This window comes from Macaca thibetana, chromosome X (assembly GCF_024542745.1).
Source record: "Macaca thibetana thibetana isolate TM-01 chromosome X, ASM2454274v1, whole genome shotgun sequence".
NCBI lineage: Eukaryota > Metazoa > Chordata > Mammalia > Primates > Cercopithecidae > Macaca > Macaca thibetana.
Genome location: NC_065598.1, coordinates 66367105 through 66384438, shown reverse-complemented (window position 1 = coordinate 66384438; position 17334 = coordinate 66367105). Strand labels below are relative to the sequence as shown.

Below are 17334 nucleotides of genomic sequence, written 5' to 3'. Positions count from 1 at the left end.
AGAATAGCTCCAAATAACATTAACATAGCTGTGGGCTGCTGGGGAAAACAGCAGCAGAGACCAGCTTAGAATGCAACAATATGGATTCTTTGAACTTTTTGAGCAAAGGCTTTCAGCTGACCACAAGTAAAACACAGAAATACATACAGTGACAGGCTCTACAAGTAGCAGCTGCAGACACAAATTAAAAAATGGTTTGTATGTACGTCATATAGAAAGGACTTTTGGTTGAAGATTTAGTCTTTGCTCCACATGAGAGTGGATGAGATCAGTAGTGACATCTTTGAATAAAAGGAAGGGCAACTATATATACTGGATGACACTGCCTTCCCTTGGAAGTGTGTGCTTATTTATTTTGTAATTTCTCGTACTTCTAAAGTGAAAGGTGCTTTGGCACATAAAGAGAAAAACATACTCTTCCACTTGCAGTACCTGGAAATCACTAAAGGCAATCAGTTGTGAGTTTATAAATTAAATGAGCTCTGGATTCAGAAAACATTAGCTGAAACACAACCTCTTAATTGTGAATTGTTAAATGGCTCTTAAACATTTGATAATGATGTTGCAATTTACCTTTATGAAGTTGGATTAGCACAAGTTAGAGTAGCGTTTATGACTAAAATGACATTGCCTGAGAAATACATTTAAACTAGGATTTTTTTTTTCTCCTTGTCCAAAATTTCACTATTAATAGCATTCTACGAAATCCATTCTGCTGCCAATGGAGACTTAAACCACATAAACTACCCCTAAGCCACATCTGACTACAACATTCAAGATAAATATGAAGGAAGGATAAAAGTGAGGTAGTTAGTGAAAAGAGAGTTGCAACAGTCAGAACTTGGGGGAGGGGAATAGGATACAAGTAAGAAGCAAATTAAGAAACAGATGACTATTGATTCTGAGAAGGCAAAAATGTTCCAAATATTATAAAAAAATTAAGTAATGGGAAAAATTTTAAGGAATGATGAGTGATATTCAGTTTACATTGATATTGAAATACATTGTAGACTAGAGTTCAACTGTTATAACTAGGGCTCAGATAATGAAAGACTAGAAACAATGGTCCAAATAGACTCATGGGCTTGGGTAGATAACAAGGATATGAACGCAGATATGTGGCCAGTGGATCATTAATCCAGGACTGGCTCACAGGAATGTGAGTATAGAAAGTGAATCTCAGAGATCAGTAAGTAACTTCAGAGGAAAAGGTCAAGAAGGATAGGCTATAAGCACAGCAGATTGAATTCAAAGAACAGTTTAAGATACAGGTATCTTAGGGGCAGGCAGGTTAATCCGCAAGGATTTAGTCTGTAATAAATGCCTGAAACAAACCTGAGAATTGGGAAAAACAGTAAAGGGCCTGGGACACAAATTCAGGATTTTAAAGACTATAACACTAGAATCACCAAGGGCATAAAAGGACTGGTAAGAAAACTACGAGACCAGCAAGACCACTGTGAGATTAGACAAATCCAAAGCTGCGATGCTGTTCTCTGTTAGCTTGGCATTTTAGTGCCTCATGTGTCCAAGTGTGTTCCAGGGCCTCCCTTCGGATAAATACAAAATAATTCATTATGTGACATCATGGCAGGCCAATAGTATTTCAGTGGCTGTAAAACTGAAAGACAAATGTCTTGAGAGACAATTTTTTTCAATATGGCTACTGACTGGAATCCAGCATTAGGGTGTCTATGGAAATGTCATTTTCTTAGAGGAAAATTCCTGACTCTTGCTTGTGACCATGAAAGTGAGTGAAGAAAGTATGTTAAGTGTTGTCTCATGAATATTTTGTATAGTATCTCAATGGAGCAACCCACTCAAAAAGAAATTAGGATAAAATATAAACAAATGAAATGAAGTATAGCAAAATACCCTATTCATTAGAGTCAATTTTATGCATATTCATTGTTTGATTGTTAGTATTAGGGACTAACGATATCTTTCCATGGAGCAATGGAGAATTAGATTTCAATGCTTTGTACTAATCTCTTTCACAGAGCTTTAACTCTAACGAATCCTCTGATTTCTATAAATGGATAAACAATGTAGGTTTGTCCAGTTCATACCTGATTGCTCCTAATTACAAATATTTTCCAAAAAATCCACAGAAACTCCATAAACTTTAAAATTTAACAAGTATATAGTCATCTGCATCAAGGTAACTGACTAACCAAACAGTTTTAGCCCCTCTATCTCCCAAGATCCCATTAAAATGACATTAAACAAACAGAGGTGGAGGAGGTGGAGCAAGATGGCCAAATGAAAGCCTTCAGTGATCATCCCCCTTGCAGGAACACCAAACTGAACAAAATTCATACAAAAAAGCATCTAAATAAGAACCAAAAATCAGATGAGTGATCATGGTACCTAGTTTTAATATCATATTAAGGAAAGAGGCACTGAAAAGGGTAGGAAAGACAGTCTTAAGCCACCTATGCTACCTCTCACCCATCCCCAGACAGTGGCCATGAAGCACAGAGAGAATCTGCACTTTGGGGAGGGAGAGCACAGTGACTGTGACTTTGCATTGAAACTCGGTGCTGCCCTGTCACAGCGGAAAGCAACCTGGGGCAGAACTCAGCTGGCAACCACCGAAGGAACATTAGACCAGTGCTAGCCAGAGGAGAACTGTCCATCCCAGTGGTTGGAATCCAAGTTCTGGCAAGCCCTAACACTGCAGGCTAAAGTGCTTTGGGGTTCTAAATAAACTTGAAAGGCAGTCTAGGCTGCAAGGACAACAATTCCTTGGCAAGTCCTAGTGCTGTGCTGGGTTTGGAGACAGTGGCTTGGAATGCATGCAATCTAGTGATATATCAGCTGGGGTGGCCAAGGGAGTGCTTGCATCACCCCTCCCTCAACCAAAAGCAGTGCAGCTCAGAACTCCAGGAGAGATTCCTTCCTTTTTCTTGAGGAGAGGCGAGGGGAGAATAAAGAGGACTTTGTCTTGAAAGTTGGATGCCAGCTCAGACACAGTAGAATAGGGTACCAGGCAGAGTCCTAAGGCTCCCGTTCCAGGCCCTGGCTCCTGGATGACATTTCTAGACACGCCCTGGGTCAGAAGGGAACCTGCTGCAATGAAGGGAAGGATCCAGTCCTGACAGAATCCATCACCTGCTGACTGAAGAGCCTTTGGCCCCTGAAAAACCAGCAGTGGTAGCCAGGCAGTACTCACCACAGGCCTTGTGTGAGATTCAGCTGTGCTGGCTTCAGGTGTGGCCCAGTACATTCCCAACTGTGGTGGCTATGAGAGAATCCTCTTGCTTGACAAAAGGAGAGGGAAGAGTAAAAGGGACTTTGTTTTACAGCTTAGGTCCTAGCTCAGCCACAGTGGGGTAGAGCACCAAGTGGGCTCTTGGGGTCCCAAATTCTAGGCCTTGGCTCTTGGATGGCATTTCTGGACCTGTCCTGGGCCATAGGGGAGCCCACTGCCCTGAAGGAAGAGTCCCAGGCCTGGCAGCATTCACCACAAGCTGACTAAAGACTCTTGGGCCTTGAGTGAACACTGGCAATAGCCAGGTAGTACTCGCCACGGGCCTGAGGCAGTGGTAGCCACAGGGAGAGACTCTTCTGCTTGAGGAAAGGGGAAGGAAGAATGTGAAGGGCTTTGTCTTGCACTGTGGGTGTCAGCTCAGCCACAGTAGAATAGAGCACCAAGTAGGTTCCTATGCTTCCTGACTCCATGTCCTGGCTCCTGGATGGCATCGTTGGACCTGTCTGGGGCCAGGGAGACTTGCCACCCTGAAGAGAATATCATAAGCTTGGCTAGATTTGCCACCTGCTGATTGTAGAGCCCTTGGGCCTTGAGTGAACATAGGCAGTAGCCAGGCAGTGGTCACCACAGCCTGGGGTGAGACTCAGTGCTATCCTGGCTTTGGGTCTGATCCAGCACAGTCCAGGTGGTGGTGGCCACAGTGGTGCTTATGTCACCCCTCTCCTAGCCTCAGACAGCTCAGCATAGAGACAGAGACTCTGTTTGGGGGAAAGTAAGGGAAGAGAGCAAGAGTCTCTGTATGGTGATTTAGGGAATTCTCCCAGATCTTACCCATGACCATCTAGGTGGTACCTCTATGAGTCTGCAAGAGCCACAGCATTATTGGGCTTGGGGTGGCCCTAAAGCTGCAGTGACCAAAGACTTAGATCACAACACTCCAGTCCCTTCAAATACCTGGAAAGCTCTCCCAAGAAGGATGGGTACAAATACACCTAGACTGTGGAGACTAGTCAATACCTAACTGTTCGGTGCCCAGACATTGATGAATATCCACAAGCATCAAGACCTTACCAAATGAACTAAATAAGGCATTGGTGACCAATCCTGGAGAAAAAGAGATATGTGACTTCTCAGAGAATTCAACATAGCTGTTTTGAGGAAGCTCAATGAAATCCAAGCTAACACAGAAAAGAAATTCAGAATCCTATCAGATAAATTTAACAAAGAGATTGAAACAAAAAGAATAAAGAAGAAATTCTGGAGCTGAAAAATGCAATTGGCATACTGAAGAATGCATCAGAGTCTCTTACTAGCAGAATTGATCAAGCAGAAGCAAAAATTAGTAAGCCTGAAGACAGGCTACTTGAAAATACACAGTCAGAGGAGACAAAAGAAAAAAGAATACAAAAAATGAAGCATGCCTACAGGATCTAGAAAATAGCCTCAAAAGGGCAAATACAAGAGTTATTTGCCTTAAAGAAGAGATAGAGAGAGATCAGGGTAGAAACTTTCTTCAAAGGGATAACAGAGAATGTCCCAAACCTGGAGAAAGATATCCATATTCAAGTATAAGAAGGTTATAGAATACCAAGCAGATTTAACCCAAAAAAGACTACCTCATAGCATTTAATTATCAAACTCCCAAAGGTGAAGGATAAAGAAAGGATCCTGAAAGCAGCAAGAGAAAAAAAACGAATAACATAACAATGGAGCTCTATACATCTGGCAACAGACTTCTCAGTGGAAACCCTACAGACTAGAAGAGAGTGGCATGACATATTTAAAGTGCTGAAGGAAAAAAAAAAAAAACACCTTTTACCCTAGAATACTATATTCAGTGAAGATCTCCTTCAAACGTGAAGGAGAAATAAAGACTTTCCCAGACAAACAAAAGTGAGGGATTTCAACACAAGGCCTGTCCTACAAAAAATGCTAAAGGGAGTACTTCGATCAGAAAGAAAAGAACATTAATAAGTAATAAATAACCACCTGCACATATGAAACTCACTGGTAATAGTAAGTACACAGGAAAACACAGAATATTATAACATTGTAACTCTGGTGTGCAAATGACTCTTATCCTAAGTATAAAGACTAAATGAAGAACCAATAAAAAATAATAACTACAGCAACCTTTCAAGACAGACAATAAAATAAGACATAAATAGAAAAGAAGGTTTTAAAGTGGGGGGATGAAGTTAAAGTGTAGAGTTTCTATTAGTTTTCTCTTTGCTTGTTAGTTTGTTTGTATATGTAATCATTGTTGTCATCAGTTTAAAATAAATGGTTATAAGATATTATTTGCAAGCATAATGGTAATCTTAAGTAAAAAAATACAACAGATACACAAAAAATCAAAATCAAGAAATTAAATGATACCATCAGAGAAAATCACCTTCACTAGAAGGACGACAGGAAGAAAGGAAAGAAGGAAGAGAAGACCACAAAAATATAAAACAAGTAATAAAATGGCAGGAGTAAGTCTTTACTTCTCAATAATAACATAAAAAAAATAGAGTGGCTGAGTAGATAAAAAATCAAGACCCAATAATCTGTTGCCTACAAGAAACACACTTCATGTATAAAGACACACATAGACTGAAAATAAAGGGATGGAAAAAGATATTCCATGCCAATGGAAACAAAAAAATTAGCAGGAATAGCTATACTTATAGCAGACAAAATATATTTCAAGACAAAAGCTATAAAAAGAGACAAAGAAGGTCATTATATAATGATAAAGGGGTCAATTCAACAAGAGGATATAACAATTTTAAATATATATATGCACCCAACTCTGGAGGACCCAGATATATAAAAAAAATATTATTAGAGCTAAAGAGAGAGATGGACCCCAAGACAGTAATAGCTGGAGACGTCAACACTTCTCTTTCAGCATTGGATAGATCATCCAGACAGAAAATCAACAAAGAAACATCAGACTTAATCTGCACTATAGACCAAATGGACCTAATAGATATTCACAGAACATTTCATCCAATGGTTGCAAAGTATATACTCTTCTTCTCAGCACATGGATCATTCTCAAGGATAGACCATATGTTAGGCCACAAGAGAAGTCTTTAAATATTCAAAAACTTGAAATAATATCAAGTATCTTCCCTGACCACGATGGAATAAAACTAGAAACCAATAACGAGGAATTTTGGAAACTATACAAACACATGGAAATTAAACAATATACTCCTGAATGACCAGTGGGCCGATGAAGAAATTAAGAAGGAAATTAAAAAATTTCTTGAAGCAAATGAAAATGGAAATACAACATACAAAAACCTATGGAATACAGTGAAAGCAGTACTAAGAGGAAAGTTTATAACAATAAGCACCTACAATAAAAAAATAGAAAAATTTCAAATGAACAACCTAATGGTGTATCTTAAAGAACTAGAATTGCACTTAATTGCACATTGAAAACTAACTAAAATAGCATAATGGTATTGTTTGTAACATAAAGGATAAATGTTTGAGGAAATGGATACCCCATTTACCATGATGTGATTAACATGTACTGCATGCCTGTATCAAAAAACCTCATGTAACTCACAAATATATACACCTACTATGTACTCAGAAAAGTTAAAAAAGAACCAGAAATGCAAGAGCAAAGCAAACTCAAAATTAGTAGAAGAAAAGAAATAATAATGGCCAGAGTAGAAATTTGAAATAAAAATACAAAAGATCAATAAAATGAAAAGTTTTTATCAAAAGATAAACAAAACAAAATCAACAAACCTTTAGCCCAACTAACTACAAAAAGAGAGAAAACCTAAAGTAATAAAATTAGAGATGAAAAAGGAGACATTATAACTGACACTGAAGAAATACAAAAGATCATTATAGGCTATTATGAGCAACTGTATGCCAATACATTGAAAAATCTAGAAGAAATGAGTAAATTCCTAGACACATACAACTTACCAAGATTGAACCATGATGAAATCCATCACCTGAACAGACTAATAACAAATAATGAGATTTAAGTTGTAATAAAACATCTCCCAGCAAAGAAAAGCCTGGGACCCAATTGCTTCAGTGCTCAATTTTATCAAACATTTAAAAAAGAACTAATATCAATCCTTCTCAAACTATTCCAAAAAACAGAGAATGAGGGAGTACTTCCAAACTCATTCTATAAGGCCAGTATTACCCTGATACCAAAACCAGACAAAAACATCAAAAAAAAGAAAACTACAAGCCAATATCCCTGATAAACATTGATACAAAAACCCTCAACAAAATACTAGCAAACTGAATTCAACAACACATTGAAAAGATCACTCACTGTGACCAGGTGGCATTTATCCCAGGAATGCAAGGATGGCTCAACATATGCAAGTCAATCAATGTGATACATCATATCAACAGAATGAAGGACAAAAATGATATGATCATTTCAACTGATGCTGAAAAAAGAGTTTGATAAAATTCAACATCTGTTCATCATAAAAACCCTCAACAAACTGGGTTTAGAAAGAACATACCTCAATACAATAAAAGTCACATATAACAGAACCACAGTTAGTATCATACTCAATAGGGAAAAACTGAAAGCCTTTCCTCCAAGATCTAGAATAAGACAAAGATGCCCATTTTCACCACTGTTATTCAAGACAGTACTGGAAGTCCTGGCTAGAGCAATTGGATGACAGAAAGATATAAAGGGCACGCAAATTGGAAAGGATAAAGTTGAATTATCTTTATTTGTAGATGAAATGATCTTATACATGGAAAAAACTAAAGACTCCACCAAAAAAACGATTAGAACTGATAAACAAGTTCAGTAACGTTGCAGGATAAAAAAAATCAACATAGCATTTCTATATTTCAACAGCAAACAATCTGAAAAAGAAATTAAGAAAGTAATTCCATTTACAACAGCCACAAATACAATAAAATACCTAGGAATAAACTTAACTAAAGAAGTGAAAGATCTCTATAATGAAAGCTATAAAATGCTGATGTAAGAAATTGAAGAGGACACACAAAAAGTGGAAAAGATATTCCATGTTCATGGATTAGAAAAACCAATATTGTTAAATATTCATAGTACCTCAAGCTATCTACTGATTCAATGCAATCCCTATCAAAATATCAATGACATTCTTCATGGAAATAAAAAAAATTCTAAAATGTATATAGAACCACAAAAGACCCAGAATAGCCAGAGCTATCCTGAGCAAAAAGAACAAAACTGGAGGAATCACATTACCTGATTTCAAATTGTAATACAGAGCTATAGCAACCCAAACAGCATGGTACTGGCATTAAAAGAGACACATAGACTAATGGAACAGAATACAGAACCCTGGAATAAATCCATACATCTACAGTGAACTCATGTTTGACAAAGGTTCCAGGAACATACATTTGGAAAAGACAATCTCTTCAGTAAATGGTGCTGGGAAAACTAGATATCCATTTGCAAAAGAATGAAACTAGACCCCTATCTCTCACTGTACACAAAGATAAAATTAAAATGGATTAAAGACTTAAATCTAGGACCTCAAACTATGACACTAATAGAAAAAAATTGAGGGAACTCCAGGAAATTGGACTGGGCAAAAATTTAATATCCCACAAGCACAGGCAACCAAAGCAAAAATGGACAAATGGGAGCATATCAAATTAAAAAGTTTCTACATAGCAAAGGAAACAATCCACAAAATTAAGAGATAATCCACAGAATGGGAAAAAGTATTTGCAAAGTTCTCATCTGACAGAGATTAATAACCAGAATATATAAGGAGCTCAAACCACTCTATAGGAAAAAAAATCTAATAATTTGATTTTAAAATGAGCAAAAGATCTGAATAGACATTTCTCAAAAGAAGACATACAAATGGCAAAGAAGCATATTAAAAGGTACTCAACATCATCGATCATCAGAGAAATGCAAATTGAAACTACAATGAGATATCATCTCACCCCAGTGAAAATGGCCTTTATCCATTTTAACTTTTATTCAAAAGATGGAGAGTGTGAAAAGCGATGGCGCAGCATGGTGTGGTGCAGCTCCTGCTCACCTTTCCCCCTTGCTGGGCGAGAGGTGTCTATGGGGTACCCACCACTGCCACTGCCGCTGGGTACTGTCTCTATGGCGAGGGGAAGAGGAGGAGCGCAAGCTCAGCGACACAAGTACATAAATAAAGGATAAAATATTTTCTGAAACGAATCTTCAATCAAGCATAACATTTTGATGCTTGGCATCTATACTCCCTTGTGCCCTCACTATGCCAGCAGCAACTGTGGATTATAGCCAAAGAATTTGTGAAGTTTGGGCTTGCAACGTGGATGAAGAGATGATGAAAATTCGTCAAGTTATCCAAAAATATAATTACATTGCTATGGACACTTGAGTTTCCAGGTGTGGTTGCAAGACCCACTGGGGAATTCAGGAGCAATGCTGACTATCAATACCAACTATTGCGGTGTAATGTAGACTTGCTAAAGATAATTCAGCTAGGACTGACATTTATGAATGAGCAAGGAGAATACCCTCCAGGAACTTCAACTTGGCAGTTTAATTTTAAATTTAATTTGACGGAGGACATGTATGCCCAGGACTCTATAGAGCTACTAACAACACGTGGTATCCGGTTTAAAAAACATGATGAGGAAGGAATTGAGACCCAGTACTTTGTAGAACTTCTTATGACTTCAGGAGTGGTCCTCTGTGAAGGGGTCAAATGGTTGTCATTTCATAGCAGTTACAACTTTGGCTATTTAATCAAAATCCTGACCAACTCTAACTTGCCTGAAGAAGAACTTGACTTCTTTGAGATCCTTCCATTGTTTTTACCTGCCATTTATGATGTGAAGTACCTCATGAAGAGCTGCAAAAATCTCAAAGATGGATTACAGGAGGTGGCAGAACAGTTAAAACTGGAATAGATAGGACCACAACATCAGGCAGGATCTAATTCATTGCTCACAGGAATGGCCTTTTTCAAAATGAGAGAAATGTTCTTTGAAGGTCATATTGATAATGACAAATATTGTGGTCATTTGTATGTATGGCCTTGGTTCTGATTCATCACCCTATGTACAGAATGGCACAGGGAATGCATATGAAGAGGAAGCCAATAAGCAGTCATGACGTGAAATAGTCCTTTTATTTTTATTTTATTTCAAGCTACACACATGCTTGTATATAGGTTTTATCTCTGGTTGAATCCCTTGAGAAATAGACAGTACCTCCCCCCACCCTTTCATGGCCCATTTTATTGTCTGCCTTTCAGTACTAAGTATGATTGTTCCTATCTCAGATCAAAAAACAAACAAACAAACAAACAAAAAACACATTCAGGTTAAATTTGGCCTTAATTTAATATACTTGTTAGCAAGCGTGTGCGACAGAGAGTGGAGAAAGCTACATCACTGAATATTTTGATAAGCTTTACCTACTTGGGAGTTTGGTTTATTTTTCCCTTTTCCTAAATTAACTAGCACTGACTGTAATTTATTTCTCTGTTTCGTGTCTCTCCCTTCCATTCTACAGGAGTTTTAGCTATTTGAGAATGTGGACCATCAATTTTGTACTTTGGAGAGTGATTCTGACTCAAAACCTCTGTTTTATCAGAAATTTTGTTTTTACTTGATCTTAGCTGGAAAAATGACCATCTGCCAACTTTACACAGCATTTACTCGGTTTTGACCCACAGAATATAGCACATTCATTGTGCAAACTGTCAATTCAGTGATACTAAAAAAAAAAAAAAAAAAAAAAAGACAAGAAACTACTGAGGAGCTTAGTAACTGCTGTTTCTGTACGTAGTGTTTAATCTTCCAAGCACATCTAGTGTCTGTCAGTTTCTAATTGGCATGTGTAGGCTGCTCTGTGACTGAAGAATTTTCAAACCAGTCTTACATCCTTCAGGAAAAATCCCTTGTGATTGGATATTTCGTATCTGCCAGGAAACTGGTACTCAAGATGTTGAAGCTACAGTTACTTTATGATAGCACACTTCCCTTGATCTGCTTATTTTTATTCCATCACTGTTTACTCTTGTTTTTTTTTTTTTTTTTCATTTTGTAGCCATACTTATGATGCTCTTGATTTGTTGGTTATACAAATTGATTTTTTTAAAATCCAAAGATAACAAGTCTGTAGGTATATTTTGTACCAAATTAAATTAGAAGTTAAAAATTGTGCTTTCATAGTTGCTACAAAGGTAAGTAATGAAGAGATGTGGTACAAAACAACAAAATCCATATATATGTATATATATAACATATATTTTATGTACTCATATATATATGAGTACATAAATAAAGGATAAAATATTTTCTGAAACAAATCTTCAATCAAGTATAACATTTTGATGCTTGAGAATATATATAGAGAGCTAATAAAATTACCTGAGGAGTGTAATGCTTGTTTATTTTTTTGTGTATATCTTTGCAATCTATTTTACATATATTGACAAAAGAGACTGTGAAATATTTCACCATGCAGAACACGTGACCAGACCAGAGCATGTGTAGGATGTAGGAAGACTTTTCGGTAACCATTAACTCTACCCTGAAATGATGGACTACAAGTTAGAATGTGTATTACCTATACTTCAATCAATAATATTGGCAAATCTCCAAATGTTAGTCACATTGATTTGTCTCCCTTGTACATTCTTTATTCACGATATTACAGTGCTGTAACTGGGTGGTCCTTTTGAAACAAATATTATTTGCAAAACAGAGGGTATTATTTGTTTTTAAAGCTTTTGTAAATAAAGGCTTTAAAAATGTTTTCTTATTAAAAAAAAAAGACGGGCAATAACAAATGCTTATGAGGATGTGGAGAACAGGGAACCCTTGTACACTGTTGGTGGGAATGTAAATTATAATAATCACTGTGGAGAACAGTTTGGAGGTTCCTCAAAAAACTAAAAATAGAACTACCATATGACCCCGCAATCCTACTGCTAGGTATATACCCAAAAGAAAGGATATCAGCTAGGTAAATACCCAAAAGAAAGGACATCCGTATATCAAAAGAGATATCTGCACTCCCATGATTATTGTGGCAGTATTCACAATAGCCAAGATTTGGAAGCAACCTAAGTTTCTATCAACAGATGAATGGATAAAGAAGATATGGTACACATACACAATGCAGTACTATTTATCCATAAAAAGAATGAGATACTGTCATTTGCAACAACATGGAGGGAAATGGAGGTCATTATGTTAAGTGAAAGACGCCGGAGAAAGACAAACTTCATATATTCTCACATATTTGTGGGAGCTAAACAATTAAGACAATTGAACTCATGGGGATGTAGAGTAGAATGATGGTTATCAGAGGCTGGGAAGGGTAGTAATGGGTGGGGGAGTGGGGATTATTAAAGAGTACAAAATATAGTTAGAATGAATAAGATCTCGTATTTGATAGCAAAACAAGGTGACTATAGTCAACAATCATTTATTGTACATTTTAATATTGTACATTTTAAAATATTATACATTTTAAAAAACTAAGAGTATAACTGGATTGTTTGCAATACAAAGAAAGGATAAGTGCTTGAAGTGATGGTTACTGCATTTACCTTGATGTGATTATTACGCATTGTGTGCCTGTATCAAAGTATCTCGTGTACCCCATAAATATGTACCTACTATGTACTCACAAAAATTAAAAATAAAAAAATTTTAAAAATGACATTAAACAATAAAAAAGATATAATGAAGACAATAGTAGAGGGAGTCAGTGGAAAAGAGATCCCAATACATTTCTGATAGACAGAAATTCAATAGGATGCTGGCTGATAAAGATTGGCAGATAAAATGACAGAGGGGGCTTACAGCTTGTAGGATCACAGAAAAGTTTGAAAATTGGAAATGCCAAGTAAGGCAGAGGGTGACAATGAAATATGATAAATTCATTGAAAATCTGTATATTAATCATTTTCCTCCACTGCATATAGAACTGCTAGTATTCAGGCATTGATTCCCAAGGCAAAGAAAAAAATCAGAAGGTTATTCTCTAAAGAGATTGAATAAATTGTCTAATTGAGGTAACTAATGTGGGCATTCATGTTCTAAAACAAAGATCTCTACTATCTGGAATTTAGAGGTCCCCCAGTATAATGGCTCTATTTACATAGGTGAGGCTTATTGAGTTGCAGGCCTTATATCTGGGGTACTAAACCAGTTTGCTCAGCTCCTACACACATTATGACATTTCAGAACAGCAAAGATATAGAAAAGATCCTAAAAGCTTCCAGAGAGGAAAAACATTAATAGTTACGGGAACAAGAATTGGAATGGTTTGATCACCTGATCAGCAACGCTGGCTCTTAGAGAGAACAATGGAGGAATGCCTTCAAAATTCTGACAGAAAATTATTTCGAACCTATAATTTTGTCCTAATCAACTATCAATTGAGTCTGATAACAAAAGAAAGACATTTTAAGATCACAAAGACTAATAAAAGTAAGTCCCAGCTGTACAGTAGGCCTAAGGAACATTTAGTCTGAATGGAAGGAAGGAGGGCTCCAAGAGAGAGGCATCAAGAAAAAGACAGGAAAAGGATTCACCATTTTATCCTTTTTTTTTTTTTTCTCTTTTTTTAGACGGAGTCTTGTACTGTCACCTGGGCTGGAGTGCAGTGGTACGATCTCGGCTCACTGCAACCTCCACCTCCCAGGTTCAAGCGATTCTCTTGCCTCAGCCTCCTGAGTATCTGGGATTACAGGCGCCATCACGCCCAGCTAATTTTTTGTATTTTTAGTAGAGACGGTGTTTCACCATGTTGGCCAGGCTGGTCTCAAACTCCTGACCTCGTGATCTGCCCACCTCGGCCTCTCAAAGTACTGGGATTATAGGCGTGAGCCACCACGCCTATCCATCTTTAAGAAATTAGAGAAACTTATGAATGTAGCAGACAATGCAAGAAAAAATAAAGGTAATTAGAAAATCCAGAAAAAAACAAGTTTTACAAATTAAGAAATGTAATACTATCAACACTTGACAGAAGAGAGAAAAATTTTAAATAATTAACAATAGTATAAACACTGTATATTGATTTTCAACTTCTGGAAATAATCAATATACAAAAGCACGGGATATTTAATTATAGAGATAGTTAATTATAAATGTAGAACAAAACATAAACATTACCACTCTTGGCAATGTAAAAACTAAAAGTACAAATGACTAGAATTGGTAGGTAGGGGAGAGAGATAAAGGGAACTTATGGCCTCTTTTTACAAACTCTTAATTTTTACAGAGAACTAAGAGATACTGTCCATAGTTTATGAAACAAGAAATAAAGGTCTAAGTATATTCCTCAAAAAAAAAAAAAAAAAAAAAAAAAAAAAAAAAAAAGAGGAACTAAAAAGCATGATAACTAAATTGGGACAAGAGATAGTATAAGTGAGTTATAGCCTCATTTATTAAATTACAAAGTTAATAAAGCCTAAAATAGATGAATTAAGAAATAGCAGTATATAGGGAAGCAGTCAATAGAAGAACTAAACAGAAACAGTTAATAGAGTGAAAGGTAATCTCAGAGGATTAGGATTAGGAGGGTTGGAACAGTGAAACATTGCCTGCATTATAAACTTTTAGGTACTTAGTTCATATTTTTAAAAACTATGTGCATGTAATACTCATAAGATATAAACATAATCATATGGCAATTTAAAAACCAATTAGTAACCTTGAAACAGAAATCTTCTTTTGCCATTACTAAATTTAAATCAGTCTCTCAGAACCTTTACCTGAAAAAGAGTTCTGGCAAGAAGCCAACTAAAGAATAGCCCCTGTCTCTATTATTTAACCTGCCTCTTTCCCTTAACCCTAGCCTCAAAGCCTTGTATATCCTTTCTCTTATAACCCACTGGTACTTGACACAAACTCTGGATTAAGTTATAACCAGCTTCATTTTCAGCCAGAGATCATTTTTATGGTTTTATAGACATATAACAAACTGTACATATTTAAGTGTATAATTTTTAAGTTTTTACATATGTATGTACATATCTGTACACCTGTGAAACCATCATCACAATCAAAATAACAAAGATATCCATCACCCCCAAAAGTTTCCTTATGCTCCTTTGTAATCCCTTCCCACTCAGCCCAGTCTCCGATGTGCTCTGCATTTCCAGGTAATGACTGATCTGCTTTTTATCACTATAGATCAGTTTTCATTTTCTAGAATTTTATATAAATAGCATCACACAGTATACTTTGTCTGGCTTCTTTCTCTCAGCATAATTATTTTGAGATTCTATCATGTTATAATATGTATCAGTTCATTCCTTTTCATTGATAAGTAGTATTCTGTTGCATGGATGTAACAGAGTTTGTTTATCCATTATCTGTTGAGGGACAAGATGATTTGTTTCCAGTTTTTAGTTACTACAAATAAAACTGTTACGGACATTGGTGTGCAAGTCTTTGTGTGGACATATGCTTTTATTTCTCTCAGGAAATACCTTGGAGTAGAACTGTTGGGTAACATATACTGTGTGGTAAGTACATGTTATAAGAAACTGCCAAACTATTTCCTAAAGTGAATTTTACATTTTACATTTCCACCAGCAGTGTATGCGAGTTTCAGGCTCTCATATCCTCATCAAAACTTGGTATGGTCAGTCTTTTTAAGTTTAATCATTCTAATAGGTATGTAGTAGTCTCTCATTATGGCTTTAATTTGCATTTCTCTGATGGCTAATGATGTTGATGATCTTTTCATATATCTTCTTTAGTGAAGTGTCTTTTCAAATACTTCACCCATTTAAATTTGTTTGTTTGTTTGTTTTTAGAGACAAGATCTGGCTATGTTGCCCAGGCTGGTTTCAAACTGAGCTCAAGTGATCCTGTCACCTCAGCCTCCCAAGTAATTGGGATTACAGATACCTACCATTGTGCCTGACTCTCTTTCCTCCATTTAAAAATATTGAGTTGTGTGTTTTTTATTACTGAATTTTTCAAAGATTATATATTCTTGATAACAGTTCTTTATTGGATATGTGATTTGCAATTATTTTCTTCCACGCTGTATTTTGTCTTTTAATATAATTTTTCCATTGAATTGCTTCACACTTTTGTTGCAGATCATTTGACCATATATGTGTGGGTTTATTTCTTGACTCACTATTCTGCAACTAGATCTACTGTCTATATTAAAAACACTATGCCTTGATTACTGTAGCTTTCTAATAACCCTTGAAATCAGGTAGCATAGGTCCTCCAACTTTGTTCTTTTTTTCAAAGTTGTTTAGGATATTCTAGGTACTCCGACTTTCCACATAAATTTTCAGATCAGCTTATCAGTTCCTATAAAAATGTTAAATTGCATTGAATCTATAGATCAATTTTGGGAAAACTGACATCTTAATATTTCATATTTTTGATGCTATTAAGAATACCATTCTTAATATTTCCAATTTCTGATTGTTTATTCCTAGTATATAGGAATAGAATTGATTTTTAATAATGACCCTGAATCCTGTGAACTTGCTGTATTCACTTACCAGTTCTGGTAGTTGTTTTGTGGATTTCTTACAACTTTTTACAAAGATAATCATGTCATCTGTATATAAAGACAGTTTTATTTCCTTTCCAAATTGGTTGCCTCTTATTTATTGCTTCCTTATTTCACTGGCTAGAACCTCTAGCACAATGTTGACTAGAAATGATGAGAGCAGACATCCTAATCTTGTTCCTGATTTTAGAAGAAAAGCACTTAGTCTTTCACCATAAAGTATGATGTTACCTGTAGAACTTTTGTAGATGTCCTTTATCAATTTGTGGATGTTCCCCTCTACTCCTAGTTGGTTGGGGTTTCTTTTTTTTAAATCGTGAATTGGTATTGGATTTTGTTAAATACTTTGTTTGCATTAATTGATATGATCATATGATTTTTCTTCCTGTTCCTTATAGTAGAATGAATTACATTGACATTTCCCCATGAAAAGTAAGGGTATAACTGATATGCAAGTTGAAAACAGCCCAGTGAACACTCATTTCTATATTCAGAGGCCTAAACTAGAATATTAGGAGAGGAGCTCAGAATCTTATTCATGTGGGTGGACATATCAACGGACATTTTCCTGTCTGTTCTATCATCCATTTATACATCTACCTAT

At 36.1% G+C, this 17334-nt stretch overlaps 2 protein-coding genes and 1 pseudogene across 4 annotated transcripts in view; 2 read left to right on the top strand and 1 right to left on the bottom strand.

The window, feature by feature from the left end:
• The window catches only part of PJA1 (praja ring finger ubiquitin ligase 1), a 1335831-nt gene that overhangs the window by 311446 nt on the left and 1007051 nt on the right, over positions 1–17334 (top strand). The gene's annotated exons all lie outside the window — the stretch shown is intronic.
• Positions 1–17334, bottom strand: part of EDA (ectodysplasin A) — a 440121-nt gene that overhangs the window by 103750 nt on the left and 319037 nt on the right. The window lies entirely within an intron of this gene.
• On the top strand, positions 9367–10194 carry LOC126946188 (CCR4-NOT transcription complex subunit 7-like; annotated as a pseudogene).